We start from the raw sequence: 18,264 nt of genomic DNA, 5'->3' as shown, positions 1-18,264 counted from the left end.
ACAACTCAACAATAAGAAAATCCACCTTGAAAAATGGGCAAAGAATTTGAATAGAGAATTCTTCATAGATATATGCGTGGTCAATATGCACATTAAAAGACGCTCAACATCACTGGTCATCAGGAAAACGTACGTGAGAACCACAATGAGACACGACTTCACACCCACTGGGATGGTTGTGATAAACAGGACGAGCAATAAATAACATGTGTTGTTGAGGATGCACAAGAATCGAACCCCTCGTGCATTGCTGGTGGGATGTCGCATGGGACGGCCACTTAGAAAAGCTTGGCAGTTCCTCAAAAAGCTAAACAGAGTTCCCATGTGGCCGAATGACTGCACTCCTGGGCATCTACCCAAGAAAAATGAAAGCAAATGCAGACACAAAAACTTGTACGTAAATGTCCACAGCAGCACTATTCATAATAGCCAAAAAACAACTCAAATGTCCATCAGTGAACGAAAGGATACACAAAATGTGGTATATCCATCCAACAAAATATTCAGTAGTGAAAAATAAGGAAATACTGATCCATGCTGCAATGCGGGTGACCTTGAAGACATCATACTAAGGAAAAGGTCCTTACAAAGAACCACACGTTGTATAGTTCCATTTTCATAACAGACCCAGAATAGGGAGATCTGCAGAGAATGAGTAGATTGGTGATTGCCTAGGGGTGGGGCAGGGTGAAAGGGTTAATGATGGCTAACGAGTGCCAGTGTTTCAAGTTGATAAAAGTGTTATAAAATCAGATCATGCTTCTATCTGTACAGTTCCAAATATACTAAGAATCAATCCTATATTTTAAAAGGATAGATTTTTGAAGATATAAATTTTACTTCAATTAAGTCTCTTTTTAGAAAAGGTCGCTCATCAATTTATTTGTTAATTTGCCCACTAATTTGACACATATTTACTGAGCAGCTACTTTGGGCCAGGGAACTACAGACGTAAAAATAAATAGTGCAGGTCCTCAGGAAGCTCACCAGCGGCCGGAAAATAGAGAACCCTTCCACAAAGGAAGAAGTGCTGAACTGCAGATTCAACGGATACGTGGGAGCCTTCCAGGGACGAGGAGGGGTGGGCAGCGCGAGAACGCAAAGGACAAGCATTCTGTCCAGGTGAATCTGGATGAGCAACCAAGCATTTGAAGAAGTACTTATGACCTGCGCAAAGCTCAACATAATTTCACGGTCAGAAGAAATACCATCATGATACTCAAAACATAATAGAAAACAATTTTAAATCTTTATTACAGTATCAATAAATAGGAGGTAATTAGAGAAACTACACTCCTAAAACACAACTCTTCTTAAAATTTCTTTTCCCAACCTTTCTTTCACTAAGGTAGACACCAAAATTCTCCTAACACTTGGTCCTTTGCTCAGTCCCACCCTAGCATGCTACTTTATACTTTTATTTTTGGTTTGCTATTTATTATGAGATATCATAAGCATCCATTAAATTACATAGGGAATATATAAAGAATATCATGATATATATGTACACAATCAACTCTGTATAATCTTAATGTAATCTTATTTTACTAAGAATTAATGTGGATATAATTAAAGTCTACTATGGCTTATGTCCTGACTTTACTACCCCTTCCTCATGTCCCCCAAATCACCACAGTCTGAGCTTATCGAATGTTTTTTAATCTATCTATTGTATAACCATATCAGTGATACCTGAAATGTTACATATTTTCTGGTCTGGCACTATGCTTGCATTCCTGGGGTAAACTCTGGGTGAATTGATAAATGGATGGAAGGACAGATGTTGATCGATAGGTACATAGGTAGATAAACAGACAATACACAGACTCTGTGAACTAAATTTGCTAATAGCGTGTTTCACACTTGTGTCCACAGGTGAGACAGGACTATAGTTTTCTTTTTATATACTATTATCGTTGGCTCTTAGTAGCAATATAACACAAGACTTAAACACTGGGTTAAGTAACTTTCTCCGATTCTTCGAAAATAGTTAAAGGACTCTTGAAGTTCAAAGACAATTCTCTTCTTTAATTACCAGGGCCCGTGTCTCAGGACATTCTCCTTCTGGAGTCAGAAGGCAGGGGATAAAGGTGTAGAGGAGGAATAAGGTGGAGGAGGGAATATTTGTAATTATAAATTCATTTTTATAATAGTTGCTATTTAATTGTTTGTTTCTTCCTGAGTCATTTTTGCCAACTTACAATTTTAAAATAAATATCTATTTTATCTAAGTCATTAAATGTATTGGTAGGAAGTTCTTTACACTATTCTCTTTTGCCTAAAAACTTTGTCACCCTAGCCAGTGCACAGTTGGTTAGAGCAACATCCCAGTGTGTCAAGGTTGCAGGTTCAAACCCCAGTTGGGGCACATGTAAGAATCAACCATTGAATGCATAAATAAGTGGAACAACAAACATGTTTCTCTCTCTGCCTCCTCTCTCTCTCCCCACTCAAACAAACAAACAAAACAAACAGACAAAATACCCTCTCAATGACATCAGTTGCTATAATCCTTTTAAATATTGTTCATTTGTGCCTTCTCTAATATTATTTTCATGTCTTTCTTGATCAGTTTTGCTAGAAATATATACTTTACCAGATTTTTTTTAAAAACCCACTTGTTTTGATCTTATTATTTTATTGCTTTCTATTTCACTAATTTCTGCTGTTATTTTTCCACGTTCTATAGGTTTTGTCTCTATTCTCTTTTTCTTTGTTTTATTTTTAGGTTTTCAAGTTGAACACAACTCATTTTCATTATTTTGTTATGGTAAGCACTGCCAGTCACATAGTTAATATCCATGTTCTTTTCTCCTTTAATATATACAACCTGAATTTTAACCAAGTAACAATATGCTCATATCTTGTCAATGTCCATCCAGGAACCGAGGAAGTTCCTGGCTTTCAACTTCATTCATGATTTAGTTTAAGTCCTCTATGCTCACAGGGGCCAAAAGTCTGCTTCTGGAAGCATCTAGTGATTTCAGCCCAAATTATTGCATTTCTATTCCATTACCTGTCCACAGAGATATCTATCTTTCCAGAGCCTAGTTATGTCTCTTTGGTTTTCTATTTGTTTATTTTATCCATCATAGCTACATATTCGGTAAAGAGGGATTTAAAAACTGAACTTCTGAAGCCAGCTCAATTGGAGGTCAGCTCTCCACTTTTTGATATTATCCATCCAGCTTTCCGGGTCCCTTTTAGCACGTTGNCCAAAAGTCTGCTTCTGGAAGGAGCTAGTGATTTCAGCCCAAATTATTGCATTTCTATTCCATTACCTGTCCACAGAGATATCTATCTTTCCAGAGCCTAGTTATGTCTCTTTGGTTTTCTATTTGTTTATTTTATCCATCATAGCTACATATTCGGTAAAGAGGGATTTAAAAACTGAACTTCTGAAGCCAGCTCAATTGGAGGTCAGCTCTCCACTTTTTGATATTATCCATCCAGCTTTCCGGGTCCCTTTTAGCACGTTGCTCTCTATACATTAATTAAACCAGTACCAACAAAGGGCCCTGAGAGTTCAGTACGCCAACCGAGAAATCAGCTTCATGGGCTTCTGAGTATTTTCAGATGTTGTGTTTGAATGTTTCTCCTGTTCTCTTGCTTTATCATTCTATGCCCCTGGACATAAGGCAGCCACATCCAACAACAGGGCACGCTCGGGGCACCAAACCGGGAGAGGCCTCGGTATGGCAAGCTGAAGACCTTTAGCCTTCGATTAAAAAGCCACTGAACAATCCTGGATAAAGGGTGACACCAGATTCATTCACTGCTGGAAAGGTCAGGACACTGGCAGTAGAGAGGGTAGACTGCGAGGGAGAACAGCACAGGTAGAACCAAGAGGCAGCGCCTGCAATGGTCACGTGGGAAACAGAAAGTACCAGCGGTGGCGGAGGGTCATTCCTCCCACCGGTCAGTCATTCGGGGCATAAAAACGGGACATCCAGACTACGTGGCGCTATGCTAATATGAATTAGTGAATTAATATGAATTCATTGGGACGAGAAAAGCCTCTGTCCTTATTGACCTTCAAGCCTACTACCCAGAAATTAGAAATGTAAAGGCTACCAAATCAATGAGAACTTTACGGACAGAGAGATGAGGATGTTTAAGAACCTAAAGCAAGTAGAAGCTTGTACATTTCTATTTCAAGCATAGGTAATCGGGCTGGAAGTCTATGAGTCAAGAGGAGAATGGGAGAAAATGAGGCAGGAAAGGGCCAGGTCATAGATGGCTCTATTGGTTCTATTCACATTTCAATTTCTATCTGTTGAACAATGGGAAGATGTTGAAGATAGGGATAAGCCACAGAGCAACCTAATTAGATCTGGGGTTTTAGAAAACCGCTCGGAGAGCGTATGAAGAATGCTGGACGGGAGGTGATCAGTTAGGAGGGTACTGTACAAATTAGAGGGAGAGATCAGGTTGGTGTGGTGCTGGGCTGTGAAACAGGAGATGCCAAGAAGTGAACAGCTTCAAGATCCACGGTAAGTGTGGGGTGGTTAATGGTAACACTGCAGAAAAAGTTCAGCTATCCTGCCATGAATTCTTTTAAAAATCCTAATTAAAGAAAACAAAATCCTTGCAAGACAGGCAGGCTTTTCCAAAAGCTGGGTAAAAAACCACCTAGAGCACAAAGCTTCTAAGCGTACACCTGAAATTTCCAGACATTCATTCACCTGTGCTGGAAGGCAGAGCAGGATGTGGGCAAGACCCAGACGAGTCTAACAAGTGGAAGTGGTGGGATATTACACAGAATATAAGAAGTGGAAGGGAACAATTGACATCAAAGAGAAGTGCCCAGACAGGGAACCGAACCAACAACCTTTTGGTTTGTGGGACAACGGCCTCCCCACTGAACCACACCAGTCAGGGCCGTACTTCATTGTTCAAAAAAAGTTAGTCCTGGATATTTGCCATTCGTTTTTAAGCTGTGTAGAAAGACAAAAATCTAAAATGAGCCCACAGAAAATAGATTTGCCTCTAAAACTACTGCCATTCTTTCACATAAAATGTTAGTTATTACTCATTTTTCTCTTTTAATTCTGTATCGTATACTTCCAATCACATGCAGGCTGCTTTAGCATGGTGTTCTCCAACGCAAGATTCCTTTACAACTTCCACAGTAAGTCCCATTTTGTAACAACAGTTCTTATAATCAGCCTGAAGTACAATGTTTTATTAACCAATGTCACCCCAATAAACTCAACAAATAAATAAAATAAAGTGAACTTACATTATCATAAAAATATTTAAGTAATATAATAAATTGTTTGTCATCTGGTGCCATGGCATGCAGCTCTCTTCATGAATTTTTTCCCTGTTTTTTTTCCAAAGATAAGAAATGTTAGTAGAAGTAGAAGTATGTACATGTGATTACAGATTCAAGTATAACACTGATTTGTGATAGTTGATGGTAACTAAAAAGAAGGAAAATGCTAAAAGCGTAACCACACCAACAAGGAAAAAAATCAATAATCACCGCCTGTGTGTTTAGGATGAAAATGGCCCCTAATTCTAGGCAAAGTGACATTTATCAGTTTGATTATCTGTATCTCAATAGATGTGTTTACAACCAACTTTATTTACATGCAAGACCAGATGTGAGGGGTAAGAGGTGTGTGCGACTGCATCTATGTTCGTGTGGTGTGCATTTTACTCTTTCCGTAGCATTCTTGAAACAGGAAGCAAACGGGGCTCCCCTCCCCCCACATCTCAGCAAGAGCACGCTCCGTAACAATAGTTCAAAGGAAAGCTCCGTTCTGCAGTTGCTCTGATTGTTCTGTCAGCTGACCTCTGCAGAAGGGAATTGCTAACCGCTGCCTCACTCCTCGGCTGACAAATGAATGATCGCGGCTCCATCTATTTTCACTACGGCTGCCTCTGGCCCAGGTGCTCAGACGGAGAGCCCGGTGTGACATCTTAGATCAAGATGAATTGGCACAAACTCCTGATCCAAGATTGTTTTATACCATTTAATTTAGTTTCTTCCCCTGCTTGGATGAGCACAGCTCTGGTTATGGATTTCTATTCTAATGTACTGAAGCAGGCCCTGAGAGAAGCCAATGAAGCAGCTGCTAGAGCAGGGGACTGCGGGGATGCTGATCAATAGGCAAGGCATTGACCCCAGCCGTCCAGCCTCCGCAACGGCCACAGCGTGGAGGGGGAGGGGGCGCGGAAGCACACACACGCGCCGCTTCCAGTAGGAAATTAAACAACAGGGCCGTTTGCAGAGCCCCGCCTCCACTCTGGTCCCCCACCTCCTCTAGGTTCCTTTTGTTTAATTACCTCAATCTCGTCTGAACTTCCACTCCTCAGGAAAGAATTAAGACTTTAGGGAAGTTTTAATAATGTCCTTTAAGACAGCCATTCGTAAATTGTATCCTTAAGCTAATAGAGAGAACCATAACAGGTGCCCTCTGCTAAGTGGCCAAAATATGAAATCTTAATTAGCTGTCAAGGACATCACTTGGTGTAATTTAAAGTCTGGCACGTGCACAGGCCTGTAAGAACACTGTCCAATCAGCTAGGAGCTGTACTGATGCTGAAATTCTATGGCCTGTAATTTTTATCAGTACTCAGGACTGAAAAGGTGATAGTTCCTTGTTAACAGGTAGGAAGGGAAGAGCAAGAAAAGCCCCCCCCCCAAACAGACACAGAGTGATTAGTGAGTGTGTAAGGTACAGATGCCCACCCCTCCTTCTGATCTAACAGTAACACAGCTGTTTCTGACTCTTTGATTTTTCAGATCGGGAAATATTTTAAATTCTTGGCTTTGCGGTCTTTTCCCTTAAAGAATATAAGAAATTTGCAATTAGCTGCAATGTTTTCCTATAAATAAACTGACAACCAAATGGAGCATCTTGAGATATTAAAAGTAAAACAATTCTGGAAGAGGAGGCCTTTCTGCCATTTCATTTGTCTCATGAAATTCGGTATTTTTTCACGGAGACATGCCTCCGTTTAATCATGCGAAGGGGTGACGCGGAGATCCATTTTCTCGACAGGACGGTTGATCACCCCATCACGGTGGGAAAATTAATGCCCTCACCCAGCCCTGTGTGGCCAACAGAGGCTGCTCGCCTCGGCCAAGCACGCAGACGCCCCGCAGTTTCAGTTGCATGCCGAATACTCGTTTTGTGCACAAACAGGTTCGCTCATTACTGGGTTACCTTGAACAAAATATGAGCCTTTGATTTTATTAAAACAACCATTTAATTCACGCTGTATTTCTCAAAAGTACGTAATTGTCTTCAGATTTAGCATAATTGACTCTCGATTTACATGAACAGGAGTAAACACTTTACTTACAGCTTAACTAGAACACAGGTAAAATATTTGAGAAGTTTAAGCAATTTAAAGGGCTGTGAGATATTGATTACTTCATTTAAAAGGCAGTCAGAGAGTGCAACCAAGAGGTCAAGATAAATTTAACAATTTGAAGCACTTTACTAAATAACTCTAAAGATCATGTTAATTGGCTTTGTTCAGTTCCAGGGTAAAATTAATTTTATCCTAGCTTACAATAAAAGGATTAAGAGACATATTAAGTTCTTCAGTTTTAACTGGAACAGGAATCAATGGATTTGAATTAAGGCTGAAGGCGGTTTTATGAGAGACGGACTACCAGCAGACAATTTGTATCTGCTATTAGCCATATATTGACGGGGCCCCGTTACTGTATTAGGTGGTAAAACCTTCGATAAGAAGAGACCACCAATGTACTATTCTGAGAAAATACTTTAAGAACTGTGTGATTTAACCAGGAAAAATGTTTTTGAAATTTTGATTCTTTGTTTAGGACTGAGTATCACAATGCTTTTCATAGTTGTTATAATATTCAAAATTTTAGTAAAAATAAAATAATGTAGTAACTCATATTTACCTCAAGATTACAACTATATATAAAGCATTTAAAATGATATCATAAGTATATCATTAGGGTTTCCTTAAACCAAAATAGTACATGCAGATTGATTTTCAGCATACCAACTTTATGCCAGAAATGTTGGGCCCATGATAGTCCAAGTAACATTCGCAAAGATATAAATATTTTCTGAATTTGATATAAATCTCAATATTCCCTAAAACATCACTTTGGGAAATCAGAAATGTTTTTCTGAATATTTATTTATTCACAATAAATAAAAATAAAGTTTTAATTGTTTTTCTTTATTCTATCATTACTTAATAATGTGTTTGGAATTATATGTAAAGAAAAATAAATTCCTTTTACTATATGCACTGACTAGCAGAGCAAAAAACACAATTTGTATTTAATAAGGCATATGTTTTGTATATTAATAAGTAACTGTTAGACTTTGCATGAATGATTGGAAAGAGTAAATTGCAAGATCTTATAACAGAAAACTAAAGGGAGGCTATTTAAAGTAGTGATTGAGATTAGGCTAGAAAAACAGTTTCTATTGTGGGTCTTTATGACGGTTTTATTTGCAATAAAGTATATTTGTTAATAATATGTTTTGATTAATTAGTAAAGAACAAAAGTAAGTTTAGCAAAATGAACCTTGTTAATACTGGCAATCTTGGCACAGAGAACTATCAGAGTTAAATATGACTTACTATTTACAACGTCTGAATACAATTACAAGAGTCTTGGCATATATATCATTCAAAGTTCTACAAAGGCTAGTCAATAAGACTACAAAAAACTTCTGTTTTCAGACTAGTAAAACATCCTTCCTAATTTTCAATTTTGCCTGTTTCGCCTTCCACAGTCCCAAAGACATTTTCAAATGTGATGTGGCATTATCAGCAAATATATTAAAAACATCTATGACTGTATATTAAATAAAGATGAATTTAAACTAGTACATGACAGTGAGATATGTCAAATGAAAATATATTTAATATATTTCTGAACATAAACAAAAGTATCTAAAAAAACAAGATCTTCAAAATGAGTTGTATTCTAATTGTTTTTAGGTGTTTATTTCCATCAGAAAAACTTCAACATTGATGTACCTGGTAGCCTAATGGAATCTTAACAATTTATTTTTAAGATATGCTTTTTAAATAATCATTATGTGGTATGAAGCAAACATGTCAACTTTACATGTGCACATTCATACATTATGTACACCTAATTATATTTAGACACATAAGTATATAACACTCTTAGGGTACCAACGCATTAAGCTGAAGTGAGCTAGAACTGTTTTTGAAATTTTAAAATGTATTATTCATATTTTAAAATCATAATGAAATAAATGTTGGCCCTTGGTGGCATTTTCATGTGTAAAATGGTTTCTACATAAGTTTGGCCATAACATTTTCCATACCGATTTGCTATTGTTAGGGTTGCTTGAGTGTGATACATAGAGTACAATGTTACAAAAATATCAAATTTCACCAGATACATAGTAGTAATTTTACAAAGAAGCTTCATTACATTTAAAGATATGCAAAAATCTTTCAATATTAATTCACTTCCCAAACCATTTGGTTTTAAAACAGTGCAGTAGTGTACTCATTAAATTTCAGTTATCCAGTTTCTTCACCCAATCCTTCAGAGACATGAAGGCGTTGAAGGTGGTACTCAAAGGCCTCATTTCCTTGGTGATAAATCTGGGTTCTTGTCCCACAAGAGAAAGAGGCATCTGGGGGTCCATGCCCCTGTAAATGTGTCCGGTGAGGTTCCGTTCCCCATCCTAGGCCAAGTGTCTTTATAGGAATGCTATATATTACTTTCACCGCTGTCATAACTTAGAGCACTGCAAATCCTGCAAGTTTTATGAAACGTGGCCAATAAATTATGTGGGAAAAATTAAAAGTGGAGATGGTTATACGACCCTGTGCATCTCTACCTGTTCGCTCCAAGTACATAAAATAAAACATGCACATTTTCTGCCTCTCACCCTCCTTGGGAGGGGAGAAAAAGATGAACTGATGAAATATGACGATCATGGTGCACTTCGACATTTCTTTCCAAACTTTCACATTATTACCACGCTGTTTGTGTGCAGGATGCTGTCGGTACTCACTGTCACCAGCAGAGGGCTTTCCTCTACTGCACTGTTGCCTTATGACCCATCTGCTGAGTTCTCCTTCCACCTACAGACCCAGCCTGTGGAAGCTGCTCTCCAGATCTCTGAGGCTTTGCTGTTTTTGTTGTTGCTACACCATTACCCCTCACTGGGAAACTGAAGTAAACATACTCGCTATGAAATTGTACGTATGCTCGATAGCCCCCTGCTGGAACACAATAGGTCCTGCGAATGCATGTATTTTTCTACCACTGCTGATTAAGCCATTTAAAAATAATGCCTTTTGCACATATATATCTTATGTAGGTGTGCTTTTGACAAAGCATATCAAATTGAATAGGAGCAAAATAAATGAATGCTCCAAAATGATTTTTTTCAAAGAAAACAATATTATGACCATCTTGGGGTTATGGCAATTATTTAATAGTTAAAAATCTTAAACTTTGAGAGCAACTGTAGGTTTTTCAAGTAATTCTTGTAACAAGAATTTCTTATTTTCATACACAAGTTCTACACCCATTTTCCCACAAGATTGTGGAAAATAAGATGATGTAAATTATCTTATTTTTTTCCTTATTCTCCACCCAAACATCAAAAAGTTCATTTTTTCCCCTTTTACTTTCAGTGCAAACATTCTCGGTTTGGGAGAAAATTGAGATTTAAAAAGATTAAAATATCTGAGACATCTCTGTAATTGGAAACCTTGTAGTTAATAATTATCAAGAATAATATTCAATTTGTGATTCGCTTTACCTTTCAAGGGTGAATCTGAGATACATGTCAAATTTTAAAAACCATAAACTGTAACATTAAGAAGACCATTATTAGCTGTTCCAAGAGGAAAAGCATATTTCAAAAATAGTGGTTAGTGGCTTATAAAACTATTTACATTTGAAAACAAAACAAATTACTCTTATATTTCCCACAGCTGATGTTCAGAAAAAGACAACTTGTGCAATGAGATTTACTTAAAATAAAAATACTGAAGTAGACATGATGACATTTTTTAAAGCTCAAATGGAACACATGAGAACACAGTTAACATTTGGTAACTGTTTGAGTGCCTTCTATGACTATTTCATGCCTGCACATTGCAGCCCAGTGAAAAACAAATTGTTATATCTGAAGTCATTTTTACTGACAAAATGACAAATCATTTCTTGTATTTACTTAAATTTTTTTTTACCTAGGTAATTATCCCTATCAACTCCATAACATTAAACGAGATCAACCGTTTAATGACCATCTTGTTCTACCTTTGAGAAGTTAACAAGTACAATTGTTCATTTAGAAGAAGTACTTGTAGAATTCATTTTCCTGAATTACTATACATTTGGTCACAATAATAAATGAATGACATATAGCTAATAGATATTTTTGAAAAATTTGTTTACAGTAAATGAGAACTTCAAAGGGATTTCTTGCTTTAATTTTTCTCAGCAGATTGCTTTAGAATGTTATCTCTGATTTTGAAAAATGGTCACCTTGAAGCGATCAGGAAATACAGACGGGTAGTTACAGAACAGTCACTGGGGTGCAAAGTCCAGCACAGGGAACAGGCTCAGTAACATTGTAATAGTGTGGGTGTACGAATAGTGTGGGTGTACGAATAGTGTGGGTGTACGGTGCCGGACGGGTAGTGGAAACACAGGGGAACACTCTGTAAAGGGCATGACTGTCTAATCACCACTCTGTAAAAAAACAAAAAGAACAGATAATTTTCCTGAAATATAAAGTAAAACCATGTTTACAGAAGAAAAAGAAAATAAAAATTATCACTGTATTTCACTTCTGCCTTCTTCACTACAAGCGAAGGCTTAAGGAGAAACACGGAGCCCAGGCAGGGGCGTCAGAGTATTCTGGAGGTCAATGGCGAGGCCTCTAAGGCCGTGGCAGCTGCAGGGGAGCTGTGGTGGGTGAGCCCAAAGCAAAGTTTTATACAAGGATTTTTATAACCCAGTTCACAATGAGCAGAAATACAGAAGATTTTATCTTTTAAAAAAACATCTTGTAAGTTATTAAAACCTGACACAGACTAACATACAGTACAGTCCCTAAGAAACCAAGGAGAGAAATTTAAATGAAAAACACTTTTAAATTTAAAGGACAAATAAAAGAAAAAAATAAGAAGAACTAAGTAAAGAAACTTAAAGGAGAAATAAAAAGGTTGAAGACAACTTTGACTTTTAACTTACTAATCCCATTCACAAATGATCAAGAAAGCAAAGCTCTGGGAAAGAAATGATCCAATGGGCAAAAGTAGAATAAGCATGCACGTAAAAAGTCTAAAAGCCACTGACGAACTAAACCGCAGCCTCAAAAAGTTAGGATACACTCCTTATCTGCCCACAATTTATAGAAAAAGTAATGACCCGTCTACAGCCTAAGGAACGTGCACGGGTGGCGGGGGCGTGCCAGCCTGCTCTGCAGAGAGGCGCGGCACCTGCGGGGCCGGGGAGAAGGGACGCCAGCCTGCGGCGACGCGGGGCAGCCCATCGCTCTGCGTGTTTACGCTCTCATCATTCCAAGCTGCATGTTGAGAGGACTGCGTACATTTAAAATTATTATAGATTTTAAGATTAATTTACATTTCCTCATTTTATGAAGAAGATAACTAGTCTATCCAATTGATTTTAGTTATGTTTGGGCAATTTTTCACAGACCTTTTTTCTGTTGCTGTGATTTCTTTTGCTATGTGTTTTATATAAGCATACACAGATAGGGGCATTTGCTAATATTCTTTTTCATGTACACATATTATGGAATATCCTAATAATTCACTAATTGCATTTATAATTGGACTGAGTTGCCTATCTTACACAGGTCAAACTAACAAAGCCTTGTGCCTTGAACCGTCATGCAGCCCTTCCACGGTTTCCCTGGTGAAGCCAACACACACAGGCCCAAAGACCCCGGGTGTCTGGGTCACTGCTTTTTTATGACCGGGACTCGGAGAAGCTACAGGTTCTGAAGGGAACACAAAGAGGAAAAATTAATGTTTTAACCTACCCATGGGTCAGTAGTCAGAGACTTGGGTTTGTAAGATCTCATGCTACTTCATAAGACTACTTTTTAAAAAAAAATCTGTTTCTGCTACAGGATAAAGCATATTATTTTTCAAAATTCTGACTGACTAGCTTCTATCATTCAGTCACTCAATCTTGCTTTAATTCATCCTGTATTAAGACAGAGACTTCCTAGGTAATAGCCTAGCAAAATATATGGACTGATGTTGGGTAAACACATGCATTTGGGATGGCAATGAGACTGGCAGGAAAAAAAGGAACACATCACCAAGAGCAGATAAAATGGGTGGAGAACTCCGCCCACCACCGCGCCCGCCATGGCCCCCAGCGTCAGCAGCGTCAATCGACGTGGGGAGCAACACAGGCGATGAACACACTCCAGAGCCGGAATTTACCACTGCTTACAACTTTTCTCAAGTAAAACCATTCCTCTTATTATCAAAAGGAAAAAATCAAATTTCTGTAATACTTCACCCAGTGTTTTTGATTTCTATTAAATACTATAATATACATTAGTATTATGGTTTAGAAAAACTCTCAAAATATGTCAATAGCAAAAGGTTCTCAATTTAAACAACAACAGGAAAACCTGAAGTCGATCCTTTACATATCAAAAAATACTACATCCATGCAAATTCCACCTGTTTACTCAGGACCCCTCATTTATCTCCCGATGCTGTATTTGTTATAATGATATAATTATAGGTCTACTGCCACCACTTTCCAAATTCTTCTGCAAAAACAGATATACCATTAAGAGTTGAAAAGGAGCCCTGACTGGTGTGGCTCAGTGGATTGAGTGCTGGCCTGCAAACCAAAGGGTTGCTGGTTTGATTCCCAGTAAGGGCACATGCCTAGGTTATAGGCCAGGTTCCCAGTGCGGGGTGCCTGAGACACAACCACACATTGATGTTTCTCTCCCTCTTCTTCCCTCCCTTTCCCTCTATGAAAATAAATAAAATCATTAAAACATATAAAAAAATACAGTATGAAATAATGTCCTTAAAAAAAGAATTTAAAAGGAACAGAAAATAAAACAGAAGTAGAACATGTAATGCATCTCCTAATTCGAGATTAGATGATTGTCAGCAGGGCGGGTGATAGGGCGTTGGAATTTTAGAGGGAAAGGGAACTGGTACTCTGCCAACCACGCCAGTACCCATATTTCATAGGTAAGGAAGCTCAGGCAGGCTAAGTGTTCGTGTGACAAGGTGAAGGGCACAAAGAGCGCGGGCATCACGGCAACATCATTCCAGACTGATTCTAGAATCTTCACTGGCCTATCAATCAGTGCTTGCTGCACAGAAATGAGTGTGCTTGACCCTGCTGCAAGATAAATCTGTACCAGACATCTTCTAATGCTGCGTAATTAAAAATCTTTCTTGAGCCCTGGCTGGTGTAACTCAGTGGATTGAGCGCCAGCCTGTGAACCACACGATCGCGGTTCGATTCCCAGTCAGGGCACATGCCTGGGTTGCAGGCCAGTTCCTAGCAGGGGACCCATGAGAGGCAACCATACATTGGTATTTCTCTCCCTCTCTTCTTCCCTTCCCCTCTAAAGATAAATAAATAAAATTTTAAAAAGTCTTTTTTGAAAAATTACACACAAATAAAATTTGTAACTAGAAGAAGTCTTAAAATAAAAGTTTTGGTCTACAGTATCTAACAATGTTATATTTGCTACTGCAGCTATCTATAACAAATGTAAAAATTGTATCAAGTATATGAAATAATTGGATTGAACTGTATTTTTTATGCAATATATATGGAATATTTAAACATACTTTCAAAGTACAAAGTACTGAGCCATAAACATTAATATCATTCAGAGACTAACTACTTAAATAATGTATTATTCAACAGGGTAAAAAAAGTCACAGATCGCCCACAGAAACATCAACAACCTCCACAGATGAAAAATTTCTTCAAATCCAACAGCTGGAGGAAAGCATTAAATAAAAGCAACACCTGAGGTTTTCGTCACCTCCCACATAAACCCCCCCACCCCCAACCCGGTAAGTTATTGGCTTTTATCAGCTCACAAGCACGAATATTTTTCAAACTCACGTACTGAACTCCAAATACTGCAAACAAACTCCCAATCATCTCTGAAGTCCGAGTCACAGTATCAGAGGAGCGCGCAGAGTCACCATAAGGGTTAAGAGAATTCTTTTCCACTGGTGCTATTCTAAGCCGATAGTGTGTTTAAATCCACACCAATGAAATCAATACAGCACTGTTCTATCCAAGGTGAGACCAAATAAACCTGTCTGAAGCTTTGAGAAATAGGCTTTGCAGCATACTTTGAGTGCTAAATGCCTTTCAGTCCAGAGATCTGTCATTAAATAATCATTAGCCATCATTCACTCTTCCTAAAAAGCTCAACATCTAAACTTGTTCAGCACCCACTGAAGCATTAGTATAGACTACCAGGTAAGTACTCATTAGCACTTAGGGATGTGTCAACCACTGTTTAACCAGGAGTCGTCCTATCAGAAATACCCCAAAATTTTAATACATATTTACCACTAAATTAGAGGGCAACTTATACACACGGTTGGTAACGAGGACATCACCATAATGCCTGGCCTCTTCTGGACAACATGGCTTAACTCACAGAATTATTCACAATCAACTCTTTTCTGTCTGACCCCTCCAAACAAAATCTTTCCTACCATTTAGCATCATATATAATTCAGCATCACATAGAAGCCAAACACAATTAAGTTACTCATAATAGGATTCATTAGTAAGTAATCTTGGCTTTGATTCGATATTTTAAAATAATGCTTCTTTATCAATGCTATTCATATCTCACTATCAATATATGATCATCTCAATTGTTGAGTATCAACTCTAATGGACCCTGCTTTATTTTAGATTACCATGAGATAGAGAGAAAATTAATATGTATGTTTCTTCTTTCAATTACCTGAAAGGTTAAGTAAATAACATAGAGTGATCTCTATTTAGTAACATTACTGGACCGTATGCATGAATTTGATGGTAAAGGTAATTTTCTTTGTACTTACAAGAAGTTAACTTTTGTACATTATTATACTAATCCTCTCAACTTCAAGATAATACTAATGAAAAATGTCATATCTAAAAGACATTAATTTGTTCTTCATTTTTAAAAGCTCAAATAAAAGTATATGGACAGATATTAATGATCTTCTCTATAGTTTTACAACTTATTACTTTGAATTTTAATATAGAGTTCAACCTAAATGAGAGTCATGATATTATATGAACATTTTATTTAATTGGATGACATCTGTTATTTTCTCAGGAGTATTTAGATAACTAAATACAAAATTATTCTTTTAGCTATTAGGCACTTTAAAATGCCAAAGACATATTCTATAAATAGACACTATAATAGAAACTCTCAAGCATTCTAATTATCAGCCAATTCCATTGAGTTTTCCATTTCTCTATCAATACCGTGACAAAGTTTCAATTGCTAAGATAGGAACAAGTTCAATATTACATGGACAGTTTGGTAAATGTAATATAATACTAGGTTTTAATTTATAAAACATTTCAAGGATTAGAAATTAAAGGTAATGTAAAACCAGAGCTCATCACATATGGTTTTTAATGGTCAGATTGCCCAATAGGCGCTGCCTTGAGAGCGCTCCCACTGGGCTACGGGACACCAAACGGCCTTTTCCCGGGCCAAGGTGCACTGACAGTTACTCTGAACAGTCTAACAGGTAACCAAACACAAAGGGAAGGTCTAAGACAATATGAACAAGGAAAAACTCAGCTGGAAAGCTGCAAGGACAGTAAAACCCAATCTCATCTACTTATGTAAAAGGATAATCTGCAGAGAAAAGGGCAATGCCCGAAGTGAGAACTTTGTGAATATAAATGTCACCCTTTCCTAGAAAAGCCTTGACTCTCAAAAAATTTGCAGAGTTGCAGTACCTAAATAAAAATATAAAGTTTTGCAGTGATAATAATGTGCCACAAAATGTACTATGTTTTAAAGAATGTACAATTAACAAAGTTTACACCACTGAACTTGACTTTGACCTCATCCTCCTTGGAATATAGCAGAGCCTCCAGTAAACTCCCATTTCGTAATCTGCAAACAGCTGGGAAAGTCAGCAAAGCCCGACGGAGGGCTTTCACTTCTTTCAGAATCTGTACCAAGAATCTCTGACTGATAACTTCTTACTGACTATGAAATATTTATACCACCTTCTCTAAATTTTAATAAGTTTTTCATTTTACCATTATAATTGTTGAATTACTTTAAAAAAACTGACTTATCTCTACAATTAATTTTAGCCTTTTTTAAAAAGTAAAAACAAGAAAAGGCATTTTATTTGCCCTCTTTAACAATACAATTGTTTTGTATATACTAAACAACTACAGTATGAAAAAGAAACAAACTTTGTTTACGAATAATTCATGCTTTTAAAGATATGTTAGATTAACTGTTAATACACAGAGATGATCAATAAAGGCATTTCATTCTTGCCTCTCAAATCTCACTGGATATAGGTGAAACTTCAATAAAAGCAGTGCTTTCTGGATTTTACATTTTGAAGCATGATTACTATTATATTGGAAAGTATATAGGAGTAACACACTATTTTAAATTATAGTCATTTGGAAACTAAGTTGCACCTTATCCTGATTCTTTATGAATAGACTAGGTTCTTATTGGAAATCAATTGGAAGGCAGGAAAATTAGATAGCCATGGTTACAGAATATCAATAAGAAATAGCAATACCCAATTCTAAGTCTTATGCTGAAATAAAAAGAAAATAAAAGATACTAAAGTGAAAGGCATTTTTATAAGTGAATATTTAAAATGCAGAATATATTTTCAATGCCATTATGTAATCTGAAATACACAATAGTGGAAAAACATTTTCATTAATATTATTATCAAAACTGGATTTTATTTTATATTTTTCACTTGAATGTCCTAAACACTAAAACATAAGGATATAATACAGGCCATTTAAGCTTTGTTACATTTTAAATGTTTAATTATTAATAAACATCAAGTAAGCGAAAACATTTTCAAAATAAGGTAGTGAATATGCTATACTGAACCAAAGAGTTGACTGTATATAATTAAGATAAGAAATAACAATAGAAGAGAATCCATGAAAAACATATTTCAATGTCATTGCAGATAGAATTAATCAAAAGGGCCAAACTTAAACATAATCATAACTCATGGAATATCTTCAAAACACAC

General features: G+C 37.0%; 1 protein-coding gene across 3 annotated transcripts in view; it reads right to left on the bottom strand.

The window, feature by feature from the left end:
• Window positions 1–18,264, bottom strand: part of WDR7 (WD repeat domain 7) — a 291,523-nt gene that overhangs the window by 123,598 nt on the left and 149,661 nt on the right. The gene's annotated exons all lie outside the window — the stretch shown is intronic.

The sequence above is a fragment of the Sturnira hondurensis genome, unplaced genomic scaffold, assembly GCF_014824575.4.
Source record: "Sturnira hondurensis isolate 20B ecotype Veracruz unplaced genomic scaffold, ASM1482457v3 Scaffold0001872, whole genome shotgun sequence".
Lineage (NCBI taxonomy): Eukaryota > Metazoa > Chordata > Mammalia > Chiroptera > Phyllostomidae > Sturnira > Sturnira hondurensis.
The sequence above is the reverse complement of the archived record's forward strand: the minus strand, read 5'-3'. Positions and strand labels throughout refer to the sequence as shown.